We start from the raw sequence: 14,978 nt of genomic DNA, 5'->3' as shown, positions 1-14,978 counted from the left end.
ACACTGGTACTGAAAGAACACACAGCCAGACGGGTTGAGCTCAGTGAGCAGAAAAACTGGTTTATTGCTGGCTGCCAGGCTGGACTTATACTCCCAGCCCGGACCTGGCTGGGAACCATGCTGGGGGGTGCCGATGTTATTTGGGCGTTTTGTGGTCCCCCAGCGCAAGCTTCTGAGCCTGGTGCTGAGAAGAAGGGGAAACCCCCTTCAGCACCATTTTGGCCACCTACCCTGCTGCGTGGATTAGAAGCGAGGCCGGTTCATCTGCCTAGTGGCATGCTGCCACACAGTTTCCCCCCCTCCCCCCCCAGAAATGGCACCAATCTCCTTTTTAGCTGGGCAGGCTCGCTTCTTGAGCTGGGCCACAATCACTGGTTCGGTGGGGTTGAGGTGAGCTGGCTTCAGCCTGCCCACAGTAAACAGCTCCTGCCTGCCTCCGATGTCCAGCATGAATGTAGACCCTGAATGCTGGACAACCCTGTTCAGCCCTTTGTAAGGTCTTTGCAGAGGTGCCGTGGGTGGGCCCTGCCGAATAAAATCATACTCTGCAGAGTGCCGCTCGCTGGGGATGTAAGATGGCCGTGTGCCACGTCTGGGCAGCGGTGGGGGTGTGTAGGAGTCCAAGTGGGTCCGGAGGTGGGGAAGTAGCTTGTGCGGTGACTGCTGGGGGTTGTGAGGCACATTGATGAACTCACTGGGCAGTGCCAGCAGTGCGCTGTAGACCAGCTCAACTGATGATGCCTGCAGATCCTCCTTGGTTGTGGAGCACCCAAGGTAGTTTGTCCACCCAGTCGGGACCATTGAGTCGGGCCAGATGTGCGGACTTAAGGTGGCAGTACAGACGCTCAACCAGCCCATTGGCCTCCTGGTGATAGGCCATGAAGTGGTGCAGCTCTATCCCCAACATGTTGGCGAGCTGTGCCCAGAGCGCAGAGGTGAACTGGATGTCCTGATCGCTGGTGAGGTGATTTGGAATGCCGAACCAGGTGACCCAACCATGCAATAGTGCTCGGGAGCAGAAGTTCATGGAGGCATCCGGCATCAGATCGCCTCAGGCCAATGAGTGGTGTGGTCTACCACCATGACAGGTAACGGTTGCCCCGGGAAACCAGTAAGGGCCCAACTACGTCCACGTGAATGTGGCTGAACCATTCCCGGAAGTGCTTGAATTCTTGCACGTGCACCTTGGACATCTGGCAATTTGTGCATGTTCTGGCCCAGCCCGCGATCTGCTTACGCAGCCCATGCCAGACGATCCTCTCTGTCATCATATGGTCTATGGACCTGATGGACGGGTGCGAAAGGTCGTGGATGTGATGGAAAACTTGCCTGCGCTGCTGCTAGGGAACCACTGGACTGCGGGGTGCCCTTTGAGACATCACACAGGACGGTGCCTTCACCACTAGGAGTCGGGAGGTCTCGGAACCGTAGGCCCGTGATGGCAGTCCTGAAGGCTCACGTCTCCTCATTGGACTTCTAGTCCCGGGCAAGCTGGTCAAAGTCGAGGCTGGGTGTCAGCGCACAGATGGCTAGTTATGAGAGTGCATCGGCGACCATGTTGTCCTTCCTTGCCTTGTGCCGAATGTCGGTGGTAAACTCCAACATGAAAGAGAGGTGACACTGCTGGTGAGCCGACCAGGGATCCTTTGCCATCACGAGCACCTGAGTGAGGGGTTTATGGTCAGTGAAGATGGTAAAAGTCCTCCCCTCCAAGAAATAGTGGAAATGCCGCACCATCAGGTACATGCCCAATAACTCACATTCAAAGGCGCTATACTTACACTCTGGTGGGCGGTGAAGCTGGATGAAGAATGCCAGTGGCTTCCATTGTCCATTTGCGTGCTGCTGCAGGATGGCGCCAATGGCTGTGGCAGAGGCATCGACGGACAGCGCCATATGCAGGTCGGTGTGCAGGTAGGTGAGCATGGTTGCCTTCACGAGGGCATTCTTTGTGGCCTCGAATGCACTGCAGGCCATTGGGGTCCAGGTGAGCATTTTGTGCTTGGCTGTGATGAGGGCGAATAGTGGCTGTATAATGCGCGCAGCTCCTAGGATGAATCGGTTATAGAAGTTGACGATACCTGCAAACTCCTGCAGTCCCTTGAGGTTGTCCGGGCATGGGAACTCCTTGATAGAGGCGACCTTCAGAGTGGCAGGCATGACTCCTTCGGCCATGATGGTATGGCCCAGTTACTGCATGGACTCTTTTCCGAACTGGCACCTGGGTGGGTTGATGGTGAGGCCAAAGTCAGCCAGCTGGGAGAAGAGGGTGCGCAGGTGGTCCTTGTGTTGCACCCGATCCTGCTGGCAATGAGGATGAAGTTCAAGTAAATGAAGACAAAATCCAGGTCCCTGCCCACTGAGTCCATGAGGCTCTGGAAGGTCTGAGTGGCGTAATTAGCCCGATCAGCATGCAAATGAATTTGAACAAGCTGAAGGGGGCGATGATGGCTGTCTTGGGTATGTCCTCAGGGTGCACCGGGATTTGGAGATAGCTGCACACCAGGTCAACCTTGGGGAAAACCCTTGCACCTTGCAGGTTGGCCGTAAAGTCCTGGATGTGAGGGATGGAGTAATGGTCAGGAAATGTCACCTCATTGAGCCGTCGATAGTTTCCACAGGGGTGCCAGCCACCAGAGGCTTTCAGGACCAAGTGGAGCAGTGAGGCTCATGGGCTGTCAGAGTGCTGAATGATCCCCAGCTCCAGCAGATGTGAAAACTCTTCCTTCACCACCTGGAGCTTGTCAGGCGGGAGCCTTGACATAAACTGGTGGACCCTGGGTGGGGGTGTGGTGGAACACCCCGTGGCGCGGTGAGTCAGCGGAGAATTGTGGCCTGAGGAGGGCCGGGAACTCATCCAGGATTTGCTGGAATTGGTCTCTGCACGTGCTGATCGTGGCCATCTGCAACTGCTCTGTCCGGGAAGCATCGAGGCGAACTACCTCAAATGTCCACCAGGATGTTGTGGGCAAGGAGGAAGTTGGCACCCAGGATGGCGGTTGGAAGGGATGAGACGGTGAACCTCCATGAGAACTTTCGCTGGCCGATCTGGAAGTGGACTTTCTTGTTCCCATACGTCCAGATCTCTGTTGCGTTGGCCACACGGAGGAGAGGTCCTTGAGGTCAGTTCCTGGATTCGATGGCCGTGGCCGGGATAATGCTGATCTGGGCCCCAGTGTCAATGAGAAAGTGCCGGCCGCTGACTGAGTCCCACAGGTAGAAGAGGCTGTGTCCTTGGCCAGCTGCCACAGCCATGAACAGTGGCCAGCCTGCTCATTTCCCTAGAATGAACAGGGCTGACGACACTTCTGAGCCTTGGCTCCCCAGTGCTGGTGAAAGAATCAAAGGCCCAGAATGGATGCTATGCCCCTGGTTATGCTCTTGGTGGCCCCTGCAGGGGCCGGGTGTTCTACCACAGTGCTAGGGGCAGGCTTGGCATGGTTATGCCCATGCCTCATGACCTGCTGGACCACTGATCCCTCTGGGAATTGCTCGAGCCATAGCACTTGGACCTTCTGAGCAACCTTTCTCGGGTCTGTGAAGCTCTCTTGGGCCAGTAATGGCCAGATGTTGTCGGGCAGATGGTCGAGGAAAATTTGCTCAAAGAGTAGGCAGTTGTTGTGATCACTCATGAATGTGAGCATCTCGTCCTCAGCTCCACCGGGGACTGTCCCCCAAGGCATCGAGGAGCAGCATCCAAGCGGCACGCTGACACCTTGATAGTCCAAGGGATCTGATGAGCACTTGCTTGATGGTCCCGTATTTGTCTTCGGCGCGTGGGTGCTTAACAAGGTGCAGCACACATTAGGGTGATGGCCTGGTCCAGGGCAGCGACCACATGGTAGAATTTGGTCATGTCGGACGAAATCTGGCGGAGGTGATACTGAGCCTCCACGTGGCCGAACCAGGTCTCCAGCTCCTGAACCCAGAAGACAGGCAGCTTGACGGCTATAGCACTGATCCCAGGTTCGCTCATGTTGGGTTCAAAGATGTTTGAACGAGTCAGGATCACCAATTGTAGCGGCAGCTACACTGCTACTGAAAGAACACACAACCAGACGGGTTGAACTCAGTGAGCAGAAAAACTGGTTTATTGCTGGCTGCCAGACTGGACTTATACTCCCAGCCCGGACCTGGCTGGGAACCATGCTGGGGGGGGTGTCGATGTCACTTGGGCATCACGTGGTCCCCCAACGCAGGCTTCTGAGCCCAGTGCTGAGAAGGGGAAACGCCTGATGCCGCCATTTTGGCCGGCTGCCCTGCCGCATGAATTACAAGCAGGGCTGGTTCACCTGCCTAGTTGGCATGCCGCCACACTATTATTCTTTACGGTTTCGTTTGAAAATGGCAGTGGCATGTATTCTTTGATTAACAACTATGTTTTTACATCATATCAAAAAAGAAAATCTAAAGTCTTGAAAGAGCTGTTACCTAACAGTTGATGAGTTAGCGAATGCTGAATTAGAAATAATTTGTTTTTCTCAGACAAAGGTGTTTGATAATGAGATATCATAACTGAAGGAGAATCTAAATGTTACAAAAGGAAGTCGTGTTTGCAAGCTGAATTCTATTCTGGTAAATGATGTATTGAGAGTCTGAATTTATTATTCAACACATACATGAGAAAACAGGTCATGGTAGTTGTGATCATGTGTAATCAGAATTATGCCAGAAATACTGGATAATTCGTGCTTCAAAATTGATCAAAAGAATTATATCAAAATATGTTAATTGTTGATGGGCAAAAGCTAAGCAGATTTGCCACCAGACAGAGTTGAGTCTGATGAACCCTCATTTACATATGTTGGAGTTTATTATTTTGGTCCTTTGCAAATAAAAATAGGAAGAAGAGTTGAAAAACCATACGGAGCTATTTTTACTTGTTTGACTACGAGATAAATTCATGTTGAAGTAGCGTCATCACTTGATGATACTGTTGTATCAATGTTCTTCAACGCTTTATCACCAGACATGGTTAAATAAAGGAATTACGTTCTGATAATGCATCTAACTTTACAGGAGCTCAATTAGAGTTACAAAAAGCAATTCAAAATTGGAATCAACATCAAATTCATAATGTATTACTTCAGAAAGAAATTAATTGGATATTTAACCCACCTATATCATGCAGGTGTGTGGGGAAGAATGATTAGATCAATCAGGAAAATTCTTAAATTCAATTTTGAATACTGAATGATGACAATCTTTGGACAGTATTGTGTGAGATTGAAGCTATTTTAAATAGTTGTCCAATAACGAAAATCTCTCAGTTCAAGTGACATCGAGGGACTTATACTGAATAATCACTTACTACTTAAATCCAAACCTTTAATGCCTCCTGGTCAATTTCATAAAGAAGTGCTTTATGTAAGCCACAGATGAAGACAAGTGCAATTTATTGCAGATTTACTTTGGAAAAGATGGGTTAAAGAATATCTTTCATTATTACAAGAAAGACAAAAATTGTCTAAAGCGAAATGCAATTTTGTACACGGATACATTGTAATTATCATGGATGAGTTTGCACCAAGAAATTCTTGGTTGCAGGGGAAAATTGTGGAAACGTTTCCGGGCAAAAAAGATTTTTGAAGGCAAGTGCGGATTAAAACCAAGATTGGTTATTTAAATTGACCTATTACTAAAATTTGTCTTTTACAAGAAGCAGAAAGTTTTAATTTCTAATTTTATACTTACCATATTTACTTTTGAATCTGTAATTATTATATATTAGTCATTCATGTCTAATATAATAATTAGGAGCCAGAACATAAAGGTTAAAACCTTCTGTTTTTGATTTGTAGTTAATTTTGTGCCTATCCCTTTAACAAAGTATTGTTTGTAGTGTTACCATAGTGACTATGATGTCATATATCGTAATATCCAAGAGGATTGAGTACTTAGAAGAATTATGAACAGGACTTAAACTCAAGATACATTTCTTTGAATTAATCTTAATTTGTCTTAATTCATCTTATTTTATGTTTTGCTTCTTCTATCTGTTTAAAGTTGAATATCGTTATCTCATTATACAGTTTGCTTTGTTTATTCATTGTTATGAAAATCTCAATGTGAAGTTATGCAAAATGTTTATCTGTTTTACAGATACTTAAAGCTGCATTTACAAAGTTTGGTTTATTGGATCAATAAGATGGAAATTTGGAATATTGTCGCTTACATTTCCTTGAAGAGGACATGTTTTGAAATTGGGAAACACTAAATCTTGGAAAGTGTTGTCTATACCTTAGTTCTGCTAATGTTGAGGACAAGGTTGGTGTTGTTACACCACTCTGAGCTGATCTACCTCACTCCTGTATGCTTCCTCATAACCATCTATGATTTTGCTGTCAACCATGGTGTCATCATTAAATTTGTAGATGGCATTTGAATTGTGGAGAGCCACACATTTACGGTTGCATAGCGAGTACAGCAGTAGGCTAAGCACACATCTTTGAGGTGTACCTGTATTGACTGTCAGTGAAGGGGAGACATTGTCATTGATATGCACTCATTGTGGTCTTCTGATGAGGAAGTCAAGGATCCAGGTGCAGAGGGAGGGTGGAGGCCCAGGTTTTGAAGTCTGTTGACTCACAATGGTGTTGAAAACTGAGCTATAATTGATGAAAAGTAATCTGATGCTGCCATTGTTTTTGTCTAGGTGATCCAGGGCTGAGTGGAGAGCCAGTGCGATTGCATCTGCGTTGAACGGTTGTGGCGATAGCATATTGGAGTACGGCCAGATCTTTACTTAGATACGACTTTCTTGTTTACCTCGCATGCTGCCCCTGCTTTGTGCTATCTTTTCTCATTATTGTGGTGTTGCTCTTCTACAAGACATTATGTCTCCATGAATGTTAGCATTGTTTTGTTAGACTGCACCCAGGAGAACCCTTCTCACTGTACCAGCTGAAGAGTGACAAATAAACTCATGAGAGCCTTTGAATATTTTTAAGGCAAGATAGTAGAGGAAAGGATTGAAAAGTTAGCAAGGGGAACAAAAAATGCAGAGGTTATAACCTGATCATTTTAAATGCTGGTGCTGAGTGACCTCTGCCTGCTTCCAGTTTATAATTTTAAAAAAATATTTCTTTTTAGTCAGAGAGCACTGGTCCTCCTGCCCCACGAGGCCATCCAAATACACGAATTAACCTTCAAACCCCGCTTGTTTATGAAGGCTGGGAGTACGCAGTTGAATCTAATGCAGAAACGGGGAGAACATACAAACTCCTTACAGACAGTGCCGGATTCGTACCCTGGGTCGCTGGCGCTGTAATAGCCTTGCACTAAATGCTACACAAATTGGGACCTGTAGAGTTGTTTGAATTAGCTAACATAAATCAGAAAGCAGATTTTCAATGACCCTCCTTTCATGTTGGCACAATGACGAGATTGATGGCACAAATGAATTCCTTAATGAATGATTTTAACACTCTACGTGGCAATTAGGGTTTCTGCGTCAGTGTTGGGTTTTGATATGAGGTCCACATAACATACACAATGGTGTATGAGTGTCAGGTTCAATTGATTGGATTAAAATTTGCTGCATGTAGTCGATACGCAATGCCTGCTGCTGGCTGTCTCAGCTCAGTGGTTCTCAACCTTATTTTTTCCATAGGTGCTCTGTGGTTAGTAAAGGGTGACGTAAGGTGGTATGTGAATGGGGTGGAGGGGGGTGGGGGGAAGAGATTGAGAACCATTGTCCTAGCTGATTAAATTGCAATAATGTTTTGCACAGAAATTCGCCGGGACAGTGAGGAAAAAAATGGCAGAGAATCTTTTTTCTGAGTTGAATCTCAGGGTAAGAATTCAGGCATTCTGTTGTGAGATGAGAAGTGGTGGAAATGGGTACCATTGTCCTGTTTAAAAGAGAGGCACACTGATGGCAATGGTTCAGAGGGATGAGGGCTAAATACAGGCAAATGGGGCTAGCCTGGGAAGAACATGGACAAGATGGGCCAAAAAGCCTGATCCCACATTGTGGAAGTGCCTTGGCTAAGAGGGGTAGGATCTTTAATATGCTTTTCTGTGAAGGTCCATGAAATTATTTTTTTTTAAATTTTGGACATGGTAAGACTCGTAGGACATGGGAATTGAATGAAAAGAGAAACCTGAGGATTGGACATGAGCTTATTGAAAGGCAGGGCTGGTTTAAGAGGCTGCACGACTATTGAACATATTGTAGCATACACGCTATCGTGAAGTGTGGAAAGAAGACACACACACACACGAGGAGTCGAAATCGAAGACTGGTTTATTGCATTGGCGGCTCTGCTTATATTCACTCCTCGCTGCTGACGTCAGGAGTGACATCAGCACCAAACTCTGATTGGGTGGCGTTACCGCTGTTGGTCACTCTTTCCCGCTGTGCGGGTGGTCACCTGGGATGAAGGTTGTCGGCCCCCATGGGGTCTGTGCAGTTGTCGCTTTTGTCGGCCATTTTGTGCACCAGGTCATGTCCCAGTTAGCAAGCCACGACAATATCAAGAAGAATTTGACAATGGGAAAGTGTCATATCCTCCGATAGTCAGAGAACCAAGATTTTCAATACTTCCATTATTTAAAGTATCATAAAGCACAGAAAGAGACCTCCACCCCCTCTTTATTTTTTATTTGATTGACCTGTCCTAGTTTTTCAACTCTCTGAACTTTTCCCACAGCACATTGTTTTTATTCAAAGTATTTGCCCAACATTATTTCGCCATTTATTCTGATGAAAATGTTCAGATGAGACATTCCAAATAATAATGAAGCAAATTCCTCCTCATTTCCCCCTGCTGGTTATTGTGTAAATTACTTTAAATCAGTGATCTCTGGCTGTCTCCAATCAGGATGCTAATGTTATGCAAGACCTCAACAAACTCCTGATTCTGAAGTTCTAGTTTACTTCTCCATCCACATTCATTTTTATACATTTTAGTTGTCCTTTGCCAGGTACCAGCATCCACATTTGCCATTTAATCGTTCCTGTTGTCCATTCTGACATCAGCTTACTTTCCCTAATCCATTCCCAGTTTCTCTGCAACTTCAAACACTTTTATCTCCGTTTCTTACTGGTTCACATGAAAAGTCACCAAGTGAAAATGCTATATCTATCTCTCTTTTTACAGAAGAAGAAATAAATCTATTTATCTGGCAGCAGTCATGACTACTATTTTAACAATCTCCATTTGGAAAGCTTGGATTTTGATTTAAATCATCAATATTGCATGTCCTTGTTTTGGAGTATTTTTTTGCTTCAGTGAGACTCCTATCCCTTTGACTAATTTAAACATTCACTCCTCTCTCTCTCACATCAATTGAACCTTGGGATGTGACAGTATTTAGAGTTGGCTTGGGAGGAATTGCTTGAGCAGGTTGCACACAAACACATTTTAAAACACAGAATATTTGCAGGCCTTTTGCAGAGGAGCAACAAAGAAGCTCATTCAGCAGCTTGCCTAGGAGAGCATGTGATCTTTGCAGGCAGGCAGAAAACAGTTTTGCTCTCAGAGAGGAGAGATACAGAAATCAGTTCTAGGAGGACAAAGCTGGCAAACTTTGGAAGGCTGCCTGATCGGGGGAGAAGGCTAGCGGTCTAAAAGGTGAACTGAAAGAAAGAGAATCATCTGGAGAACCCTGAAGGGGGCAAGTTTCTTCAGCAAGACTGATTGAGAAGGAATCAGCTGCAGATGTCTTGGAAAAGGAATCTCTCTCTGAAAACCAGCAAGAACCCTCCTGAGTGGTAACCATTTGCCTGCTAAACACCAAAGCCTGGTGAACTTTGTTAATGCTAACTTCTGTGAATGGTGCAAAAATTGCCTGCAACCAGTGAGATTGGACTGTGATGCAAAGAACGTTTCTAATCTTAAATATACATTACACACACCCACACTTAGTATTAGAGGGGGGTGTTAGGTAGGTTAAGTAAGTAGGTTAAGTAATAAGTTAGAGCTTAATCTGTTTTCTTGTTCAATTATAATTAAAAACAACTTTTGTTTAAATAACCCTGTGTTGTGGTGCATATCTATTGCTACTGGTCTTTAGAGTCCTCTGGACTCCGTAACACCTTGTAATCTAGACTGGATACTTGTGCCCTTTATAGGAGCATTTCTTTAAGGCAGATTAAGTGAAAGTATGGTGTTAGAATCAAGAATCAGGATCAGGATTTATTGCCATGAACAAGTCATGAAATTCGGTGTTTGGGGCAGCATCAGAGTGCAAACATTTATATTATAATCATCTTATGACATTACTATAAAAAAAATAATAATAACAATAACGGGGCATGAAAAGTAAGGCAGTGTCCTTTGGTTCATTGATTATTCCAATGAATCTGATGGCAGCAGGGAAGAAGCTGTCCTTGTGCTATTGTGTGCTCATCTTTAGGCTCCTGTACTTTTTTCCCGATGGTAGCAGAGTGAAGATGGCGTGGACTGAGTGGTGGGGGACTTTAAGGATAGAGGCAGCTTTCTTAAGGCACCGCCCCATGTAGATGTTCTTGATGGAGTGAAGTCTGGTGCCTGTGATATCTCAGGCCAAATTAACAACCCTCTGGAGTTTATTTTTGTCCTGAGAGTTGGTAGTGATGCAACCAGCCAGAATACTCTCCATGGTACACCTATAGAAGTTTGAGTCTTCAGTGAAATTTCGAATCTCCTCAGACACCTCACAAAATATTACCACTGGTGAGCCATCCTCGGAGATATTGACAACCAGGAATTTGAAGTTCTTGACCCTCTCCACTACTGAGCCCTCAATGAGGACTGGGTCGTGTTCCCCTGACTTCCTCCTGAAGTTCACAATCATCTCCTTGGTTTTGGTGATGTTGTGCACAACATTGCTGTCATTACACCATTCAACAAGCTGATCTTTCTCCCTCTTGTACGCCTCCTCATTGCCGTTTGTGATTCTGCCGACAACTGTGGTGTCATCAGCATACTTGTAGATAGCTTTGGAATTGTGCCTGGATACATAGTCGTGGGTGTATAATGAGTAGAGCAGTGGGCTAACCAAGCAATCTTGGGGTGCACCTGCGTTGATGATCAGTGAGGAGGAGACTTTTCCAATTTCAACTGTCGGTGGTCTTCTGATGAATAAGTTGTGGAGGGGTATACAGAAGCCTGGAGTTTGTAGCTTCTTGATGAGCACTGAGGGAATAATGGTGTTGAAGGGCGAGCTGTTGTCGATGAAGAGCAGCTGTATGTATGAATTGCTGTTTTCGAGATGATCGAGAGAACCAGTGATATTGCATCTGTTGTCGAACGATTGTGCCGATAGATGAATTGCAGAGGGTCCAGATCTTTCCTTAGGTACGTATTAATTCTGGCCATGATCAGTTTCTCGAAGCATTTAGTCACAGTAGAAATTAGTGCTACTGGGCGGTCGTCATTGACGTAGCCCACACTACTCTTCTTGGGTACTGGGATGATTGATGCTGTTTTCAAGCTTACTGCCACAAAGGGAGTTTAAAAAATTTCCGTGAACACTCCGGCTAGTTGATTGGTGCAGATTTTCAGTACACTGCCAGGTTCGCCGTCTGGGCCTGATGCCTTGTGAGGGTTCGCCCTGTTGAAAGATGTTCTGACGTTGCCCTCAGACAGACATTACAGGGCCCTCAGCCTCTTCAGGGGTTCTAGTAGTCACTGTTTGGCTCTTCTTCTCAAAGTTGGCATAGAAGGGGTTCCGCTCATCAGGTAGTGAAGCATCACAGCCATCTATAGTGTTCGCCTTCGCTGACCTAATCTAAATGGTTAAATTGTTAAGCTTCCCAGTTGTTTAACAAACTGAAGCAGAAAGTACTCTAGAACAAGCAGAGGCAGTATTGATGATTTAAATCAAAATCCAAGCATTCCGAATGGAGGTTGTTGAAATAATAATCATGACTGCTGCCAGATAAATAGATTTATTTCTGACCATACTGATCGGCTTCCACGAGGATTGGTTGATATGACAACATTAAAATTATGGAATTACTACTTTTTAATCAATTTACTCACGTAACTGAAAACAAATTTCCAAACATTCCCATGTCCTATTCTCTTCAGCATGGGAATGAATTTAAACAATCTCAATAAGTTCAAACTATCTTTTATTAAATCCACCTGCACATCAAGCACCTGCTGGCTCCCTCACTATATAAAACGCTCATTGATATCTGACCACTCCATCCTGAAGCAGGTTAAAACCTGGCTAGTGGGGGCCATTCACACACTTCAAGACTGCTTTGATCTCATTCATATGTTCAAGGAAGCAGCAATTGCATAAATCTGGAGGATTATATGGCAACAGTTACCAGCTACATCAGTAAGTCTACTGACAACTTCACTGTGCCGAAGTCCATCACTACCCACTAGCCATGGATGACTGCAGAGGTGCAGGTGCTATCCAGGAATCAAGACGCGGCCTTCAGAATGGGCAACAAAGCACCCATGGCAACTGCAAGAGCCAGGCTGTCTAAGGCCATCGGGGAGGAAAAGCACGAGCAGGCCCAGTGCATTCACAGTCACTTCCTGGACAGCAAGGTCATGTGACACATGTGGAAGGGGGATCCAAGGCATCACCAACCAGCAGACTACTCCATCTACCTGTGCTGGTGATGCCATTCTCCCAGATGAATTAAACAACTCCTACGCACAGTTTGAGGAGAAAAATGATGTGGCAGCGGAGAAGACCAACCCGCCTCCAAATGATCAGCTGTGGTGTCTTACAGTGGCTGATGTGAAGAGAGAACTAGGCAAAGTCAACCCGTGGAAAGCTGCTGGACCGGATAACATTCCCGACAGAGTGCTCAGGGGTTATGCGGCTCGGCTAGCAGATGTTCTCACCGACACCTTTTATATCTCCCTGAGTAGCGCTGTAGTCCCAACGTGCTTCAAAGCCACCACTATTGTCCCTGTGCCAAAGAAGTCATCTGCCTCAACGATTAATGCCCTGTAGCACTCACATTTATTGTCATGAAGTGCTTCAAGAGGCTTGTCAAGTGGCACATCAACCCCTTGTAGTTCGCATGTAGTTTCAACCGCTCCATGGATGATGTTATCACCACTGCCCTTCATCTGGCCCTCATCCAGCTGGAAAATAAATACATGTATGTTTGAATGCTGTTTATTGACTTCAGCTCAGCATTCAACACAATCATATCTCAGTACCTGAAAAGGAAGTTGGGACTACTGGGTCTAAACATCTCCCTCTGCAATTATTGACTTCCTGAGGGGGAGACCTCAGGCAGTCTGGATTGGAAAGAACACCTCCAAGAACATCACACTGAGCAGGGGACGCCACCCCCAGGGCTGCGTACTTAGTCCACTGCTGTTCACTCTGTTGACCTGTGACTATGCAGCCAAACACAGCTCGAACCACATCATCAAGTTCAGTGATGGCACGACCGTGGTGGGCCTCATTAGTAAGAACAAGGAGGTAGTGTAGAGAAATGAAGTGCAGACACTAATGTACTGGAGCAGAATAAACTACCTGTATCTGAAAGTTTTAAAACAAAACAAAAGAGATGGTTGTTGACGTCAGGAGGGCTCGGAGAAATCACATTCTGTTTTTTTTTCTTTTTAAAATATTTTTATTGAGTTTAACAAAAACCTTTTACACAAGGTAAACTAATGGTAACAAACATAAAATCATATATATGATTGTAAATTAGAAGCACGTTCATAATTATTACAGAAATTCAAGATACCAAATTCTATAATTATAATAAGTAAATAATTAAATCGTAACATGTACTATGTCAAAAAATAATATTCGTTTAATTTTTAAAAATATTTCACACTATGAACCATATTAACCAAAATACACACCAACATTTCCCTCTTGAATATACACAGTGTCATTTTCTCCCCCTTTTCCCCCTCCCTTCTCTCCCTCCTTCCCACCAACCTCCCTACCCACTAAATGTTCAACATCTACAATACATTGAACAATGTCATCACACAATGAAAATAAACAAGAAATTTGTATCATCTACTTTTACACACTGGGTCAGTTCATTTCATCTTCTTCTCATTCTGTCATTTTAGGGGGTGGAGGTCCGCGGTAGGCCCTCTCTGTTGTGTTCCATGTATGGTTCCCGAATTTTTTCGAATACTGTGATGTTATTTCTTAAATTATATGTTATTTTTTCCAATGGAATACATGTATTCATTTCTATATAACATTGCTGAACTCTCAAGCTCTCTCCTGATTTCCAGGTTGACATTCTACATTTTTTTTTCTACAGCTGAGGCTATCATAATAAACCTTTTTTGTGCTTCATCCAAATTGAGGCCTAGTTCTTTACTTATTATATTACACAGAAGAAAGATCTCTGGATTTTCTGGTATGTTGCCTTTTTGTGATTTTATTAAATACCTGATTAAGATCTTCCCAAAACTTTTCCACTTTCTCGCATGCCCAAATTGCATATATTGTTGTTCCTGTTTCCTTCTTACAGCGAAAATATCTATCTGATACTGTTGGGTCCCATTTATTTAACTTTTGGGGTGTGATATATAACCTGTGTAACCAATTATATTGTATCATGTGAAACCTCATGTTTATTGTATTTCTCATAGTTCCGGAGCATATCATTTCCCTTATTTCATTTTTTATCTTTATGTTTAGATCTTGTTCCCACTTTTGTTTGGGTTTACAGCTTATTTCATCATTCTCTTTCTCCTGCAGCTTGATGTACATGTTTGTTATAAATTTTTAAAATATCTTTGTGTCTATAATCACATATTCAAAGCTGCTTCCTTCTGGTAACCTCAGTCTGCTTCCCAATATGTCCTTCAAGAAGATTTTCAGTTGGTGGTATGCTAACATTGTACCGTGAGTTATATCATATTTGTATTTCATTTGTTCAAAAGATAATAAATTATTACCCAAAAAACAAATTTCTATTCTTTTGCTCATTTTTCTCTTCCATTCTCTAAAGAAAAGGTTATCTATTGTGAAAGGGATTAGTTGATCTTGCATCAATAATAATTTTGGTAGTTGGTAATTTGTTTTTTTCC

The 14,978-nt window shown here is 44.3% G+C and overlaps 1 long non-coding RNA gene across 3 annotated transcripts in view; it reads right to left on the bottom strand.

Moving 5' to 3' along the window:
* The window catches only part of LOC138753773 (uncharacterized), an 83,396-nt gene that overhangs the window by 52,150 nt on the left and 16,268 nt on the right, over positions 1-14,978 (bottom strand). For all 3 annotated transcript variants that reach the window (XR_011351425.1, XR_011351429.1, XR_011351427.1), the window contains exon 2: positions 12,920-13,046. This is a non-coding gene — a long non-coding RNA (uncharacterized lncRNA). The remainder of the gene's footprint in view (positions 1-12,919; positions 13,047-14,978) is intronic.

Source organism: Narcine bancroftii, chromosome 1 (genome assembly GCF_036971445.1).
Source record: "Narcine bancroftii isolate sNarBan1 chromosome 1, sNarBan1.hap1, whole genome shotgun sequence".
Taxonomy (NCBI): Eukaryota; Metazoa; Chordata; class Chondrichthyes; order Torpediniformes; family Narcinidae; genus Narcine; species Narcine bancroftii.
This window is presented reverse-complemented; position numbering and strand designations above follow the sequence as displayed.